We start from the raw sequence: 6,560 nt of genomic DNA on the forward strand, positions 1-6,560 counted from the left end.
AGGGGATGAGCTGCTGCTGCCAGAGATTGACCACTGTTAAATCCGTGGGTTAAAAGCATTGCGAGGAAACGAATGGTGTAACAGAACTGTCGCTATGTGAGTAATGCCCAACGTATCCCATATGTATTCCAACGTATCCCGGAGCTGGAAGACCAGTGGAAAGGAGAGCCCTGGAGACGGAGCCAGCCAGTCGCCATTGCCGCATCGGCACAGCCCAGCTGGAACCTTGCGGGAGGACCGCCGCTGCCAGACGACGACTGTAGAGGGAGGAGGAGAAACACTAGGCCCTTCTCTCCTCGTGGCCTCTGGCGGGCTACACCCTTTCATTGTGTGGCCATGTTTGTTGGTCCGGCCTTGCGAGACCAGTGGGGCTGCCACGCACCACGGGGGGCCTGGCTGGCACCATCCCATTGTCATTGCTTCTGCTGCTGCCGGGGGGGGGGCTGGCTCTTTGTGACTCTTGACCTTGATTCTCAGAATCTTTTAGCTAGTATATGCTGATTGTATGATTGTTTTTTTAACCTTTTTTAGTTTATTGTATTAGGGTGTGTATGGGTGTGAGTGACGGAGCTGGGAACAAGAACTGGTGCCCCCTCTGCTGAGTGTGTAAACAGAAGTGGAGGGGGGGCCGGATGTACTTCCCAGCTCGATTTGAATGTGAGATGTGGCCTGCCGGGAGGGGGGGATGGTGGGAGGGAGACCTGCAGGGTGGGTGGGGAGTTTTCGGGGGTGGAGGTGGGCCGGAACATCCTGGTTATTGTAGGGAGAGGTAGATATGGCGGGAGCCAAGGGGTGGGCCATCTTCGGGGAACAAGGACTCGCTGCATTAGAGCGATTATCTGTTCCGACCCCTTGGACTCTTCTCCAAAACCTGGAGAGGGGGGTGTTCAGGACCCTGGCCTCAGGTTGCTGCTTCTTAATGCCAGCTCGGTTATTAATAAAGCCCCCCTCATCCGGGATTTGATACTGGATGAGGAGGCCGACCTGGCATGTATTACTGAGACCTGGCTGGGCCAAGAGGGAGGTGTTTCTCTCTCAGAGATGTGCCCAGACGGGTTTCAGATAATGCACCAACCGCGACTCCAGGGAAGGGGTGGGGGAGTGGCGATTCCTGTCCGAGAATCCTTGAGACCTCGCAGGATCCCAGCCCCAGAGGTTGTTGGGTGTGAGTCCCTTCTCTTGAGGTTGGATTCAAGGGTTCAGTCAGGTTTGTTGTTGACATACCTGCCTCCCAGCTATGTGACAACAGCCCTGCCTGAGCTGCTGGAGGGAGTAGCCGGGTTGGCGGTGGAATTCCCCAGGCTTATGGTGCTGGGGGATTTCAATTCGCCGTCACTCGGCGAATCCTCTGGTGTGGCTCAGGAGTTCATGGCTTCCATGACAACCATGGACCTGACCCAGATAATTCAGGGTCCGACCCATAGGGGAGGACACATGCTCGACTTGGTATTCCTCTCGGGGCAGTGGAGACGTGATTTCGATTTAAGGGGTATAGTCACTTCTCCCTTGTCATGGTCGGATCACTTCCTGTTGAGGTTAGATTTTTCGGTCCTACTCCCCCACCACAGGGAGGCGGAACCGATTAGGTGGTTCCGCCCCAGGCGTTTAATGGACCCAGAGGGGTTCCAAATAGTGCTTGGGAGTTTTCCTGATTCCCTCCTCCACGAACCGGCTGAGTCCTTGTTCGCTGCTTGGAATAAGGCGGCATCAGAGGCGTTAGACCGGATCGCGCCTTTGTGACCTCTCTGTGATTGTGGATCCCGGAGGGCACCTTGGTTTACCGAGGAGCTACGGGAGATGAAACATCAGAAGAGGCGTCTAGAGCGACGCTGGAGGGCTAGTAACTCCGAATCTGACCAGACACTTCTAAGAGTCTATATTAGGACTTATTTAGTGGCGATACGAGCGGCAAAATGTTCGCATTTTTCCGCACTTATTGCCTCTGCAGAATCTCACCCCACCGCCCTGTTTAGGGTGACCCGTTCCCTACTTAATGTTCGGGAAGCTGGGGAGCCCTTACAGGGTAGAGCGGAGGAATTTGTGCAATTCTTATCAGACAAAATCGCTCGGATTCGGACAGACCTAGACTCCGATTGGGCAGGGCCTTTCGAGATGACTGGGGCAGGTCTTAGCTCAGTTTTATGGGATGAATTTGAGTCTGTGACCGCTGAGGATGTTGACAGAGCGGTGGGAGCAATGAGCGCCTCCACTTGTTTATTGGACCCGTGTCCTTCCTGGTTGGTCTCAGCTGCCAAGGAGGTGACACGAAGCTGGCTCCAGGTGTTGATCAACGCTTCGTTGAGGGAGGGGTCTTTTCCACAATCCCTGAAGGAGGCGGTTGTGAGGCCCCTGCTCAAGAAGCCTACCCTGGACCCAGCTGATTTAAATAACTTCCGTCCAGTCTCCAATCTCCCCTTTGTGGGGAAGGTTGTAGAGAGAGTGGTGGTGCTCCAGCTCCGACAGTCTCTGGATGAAGCGGATTATCTAGACCCTTTTCAATCTGGCTTCAGGCCCGGCTTCAGCACAGAAACCGCTTTGGTCGCGCTGATGGATGATCTCTGGCGGGCTTGAGACAGAGGTTATTCCTCTGTCTTGGTGCTACTTGACCTCTCAGTGGCTTTCGATACCATCAATCATGGTATCCTTTTGCGACGACTCGAAGGGGTGGGAGTGGGAGGCACCGTTTTACGGTGGTTCTCCTCCTACCTCTCTGGCCGATCGCAATCGGTATTGGTGAGAGGGCAGAGCTCAACCCCGAGGCCCCTTGAATGCGGCGTGCCACAGGGGTCTGTCCTCTCTCCCCTCCTATTTAACATTTATATGAAGCCGCTGGGTGAGATCATCAGACAGCACGGGGTGAGGTTTCATCAGTATGCTGATGATACCCAGTTATATATCTCCTCCTCGAGCTCTCTCAGTGAAGCGGCTGATGTGATGGGCTGTTGCCTCGAAGCCGTGAGGGTCTGGATGGGGGTTAACAGACTCGGGCTCAATCCTGACAAGACCGAGTGGCTTTGGATATTGCCTCCCAAGGATCATGTCGACTGTCCAGTGTTGACTCTTGTGGGGGAAAATATACCCCCTTCGGAGTGCGTTCGCAACTTGGGTGTCCTCCTTGATCCACAGCTGAATTTGGAACATCAATTGACGGCTGTGGCCGGGAGGACCTTTGCACAAGTTTGCCTGTTGCACCAATTGTGACCCTACCTGGACCGGGAGGCTCTCCTTACAGTCACTCACGCCCTTGTCACCTCACGTTTGGACTACTGCAACGCGCTCTACATGGGGCTACCCTTGAAAAGTATTCGGAGACTACAGTTGGTCCAGAATGCAGCCGCGCGAGTGATAGTGGGTGCTTCTCGATACAACCACGTTACACCTATCCTCCGTGAGCTGCACTGGTTGCCTATTGGTCTCCGGGTCCAATTCAAGGTGTTGGTCATTATCTTTAAAGCCCTATATGGCTCAGGGCCAGGCTATTTGCGAGACCGCCTACTACCTCATAGTTCCCTACGTCCGGTTAGATCCCACAGGCTGGGCCTCCTTCAGGCCCCGTCGGCCAAGCAGTGCCATTTGGCGGGGCCGTGGAGGAGGGCCTTCTCTGTGATGGCGCCCACGCTTTGGAATCAGCTCCCCCCGGAAATTAGGACCGCTCCCACCCTGTTGGTCTTCCTTAAGCTACTTAAGACCTGGCTTTTCCGGCAGGCCTGGGGTTTATAAAATCTTACCCCTGGATGATTGTTTTTGTATTGTTTTGTTATGTTTTATGTGTTTTTTATTGTTAGCTGCCCAGAATCCTTCGGGAGTGGGGCGGCTTATAAATTTTAAAAATAAATAAAATAAAAATAAATAAATTGGCGGTAAAAGTTTGCAAAGTGCAGGAAACTTTGTAGTTGCTTTCTTGTGCGGGGTGGTGCCCAATCTAATACTGCTCTGATCTTCTCTGGGTCCATTTCAATGCCCTGGGGGGATATGCAATAACCTAGGTAGTCTATCCTTTCCTGGTGGAATTCGCATTTTGAGAGTTTGGCATATAGGTGGGCGGATCGCAGCTTCTTTAAAACTGCTCTGACAAGGTTGACATGTTCCTCTTTTATTTCGGTGAAGATAAGAATATCGTCCAAGTAAACAAGGACCCCCTTAAACAGGTGCTCCCTTAGAACGTCATTGATTAATTGCATAAAGACTGCAGGGCCCCCTTGTAATCCAAATGGCAAGACTTTGAATTGATAGCACCCCATGGGGCAGTTAAATGCGGTCTTCCATTCGTCCCCTTCCTTAATTCTCACGCGATAGTAAGCTTCCCTTAGGTCTAGTTTAGAAAAAATTTTCCCTTTCGAGAGGTGTGACAGCATGTCTTTCATGAGGGGCAGAGGGTATAGGTTGCTTTCACTGATTGTATTCAGGGCCCTATAATCCACGCATAAGCGTAAAGAGCCATCCTTCTTCTCTCTAAAGAGGACTGGGGCAGCCACTTTAGGCTTGGCTGGCTCAATGAACCCTCTCTCTAGGTTTTTTTATGAATCTTTCCATTTCCTCCTTCTCCTTTGGGCTCATGGAGTATAATCTGGGCTTCAGGAGTTTTGCCCCAGGCTTGAATTCAATGGCACAGTCTGTGGGTCAGTGGGGGGGGAGCTCATCCACCCTCTCCTCACTGAAAACTTCAGCAAGGTCTCTGTATTCCTCTGGTATTTCTGTTAGTCCCTTTTCCTCTCCCATGGATGCTTTTTCTATTCTTGATTCTGGTAGCCTCCCTTGGGATTTTAAGTCCATAGGGTCCCCCTTCGGGAATTTGATTTCTGTCATCCTCCAATTTACCCAGGGGTTCCATTTTTTTAACCATTCCATCCCTAGGATCATTGGGCATTCCATGCCTGGGGTCACCACAAACGTTATGTCCTCCTCATGTTTGCCCAGGGAGAGGTGTATTGGTAGAGTGGCTAGGGTAGCTGGCACCCCCCCCCCCTGCTATGGATCCATCTAACTGGCCAAATGAGATTGGTTGTTCCAGTCTCCTCGACGGAATACCCAGATTCCCCACTAGTGTTGGGCTAATGAGGCAGCGGGTGCAGCCAGAGTCTATTAAGGCTTTCATCTTCACGGCTTTGGGCATGGGTGGAATTAATATAGTCACTGTCTTGAGGATGGGTGCGATGCATCCACTTACCAGGGGTTCGCCTTCTGAGCTGTCATCTGAGGTATCCACCAGCCCTGCGGTGTAGGCTGGAGTTCTTCCCCCCTGATGAGCAGAAGTGGGGGGTTCCACAATTTTCATCATTCTCATGGCAGTTTCTTTTGGCTTAGCTGAAGACTTTCCGGATTTGTTGGTTGGGGGTCTGTCTGGGTTGTGCTGTGTGGCTTTGGAGCGGCATTCTACAGCTCGATGCCCTTCTCTTCCGCACTTGAAACACCCCATTTGCTTCTTGGCTGTAGCCAATGGTTTCACTGGTTTGTGTGTCAACTCAGGCGGGGAGCGGCTCCATTGTTTTCCTCGGCAGTGTCTCTTCAATATGTCGATCTCTGCTTCCTCTGCCAAGACGTACCATTCCTCAAGTTGGTGTGGGTCCCCTCGGGGCAGGCAAGTGCATTTAGGTCATAATTTAGTCCGTCTTTGAAATGGCTAAGGAGGATGTCTTCTGGCCAGTTCAGTGTGCTGGCAATGGCCCAGAATTCTTGTGTATATTCAGCCACCAGGCGTTTGCCTTGCCTCATCGTTTTTATCCTTTCACGGGCTTTGTGATCAGCCAGGGGGTCTTCAAATCACCTTCTCAGAGAGGATATGAAACTGTTGAAGTCGTTGAGTTCTGGGGCATTGGAGTCATGCAAGTTCACCACAAAATCTGCAGCCGGTCCGTCCAGGGCAGATTGCATGATCCGGATGCGGGCTTTGTTGCTGGGAATGTCCTGCCCATATTCTCCATGTAGCTGAGGACTTGGGTTAGGAAAAACCTCAAGCGTATTGGCTCCCCTTTGAATTTCACCTCCAACGATGGACGTCTTGGAATGGATCGGTGCCTCCGTTGTTGGTGGTAGTGTCTTCTGTCCAGATCGCCATCTGTGGTTCGGTAGGGGGTGGGGACTACTGGATCAGCAGATGTCTCCGGGGCTGCAGGTTCCATGTCCCCCTCGGTGTCTCTCCCTTTGCGGCTCCAGGAGCTGGGGCGGCCGTAGGGCTCAGGATTCTCCTCTCCTAGGGAGCTGAGAGTTCTCTTCATCAGGTCAATAGCTTTCTCTAGGATCCAGTCTGAGTACGGTGCCCAGCTTTCTCCCTCTTCACTTGCGTGTAGGGATTCCTCCATCTCCTGCTTCCATTCTGGTTGCTTGGCCCCCCGTCTCAGGATCACCTTTCTTGATTCCTTTCCCCACTCGCTTTTCTTTCCAACGCCCATTGACCAGCGAGGCTTGTGGTCCTGTGTCTCCACCACTTCTTCTCCTGAGGAATCTGACCTCTTGGATCCTGACATCCGGCAAGGTTCCAGTTGGGGCAGCGGCTCTCTTTCTGGGGAGTTTCCCCCCTTTCTTGCTCCATTGTCTGACATGGTAATTTTTTTGCAAAATCC

The sequence above is a fragment of the Crotalus tigris genome, unplaced genomic scaffold (assembly GCF_016545835.1).
Source record: "Crotalus tigris isolate CLP2741 ecotype Arizona unplaced genomic scaffold, ASM1654583v1 scf7180000018133.492856, whole genome shotgun sequence".
Lineage (NCBI taxonomy): Eukaryota > Metazoa > Chordata > Lepidosauria > Squamata > Viperidae > Crotalus > Crotalus tigris.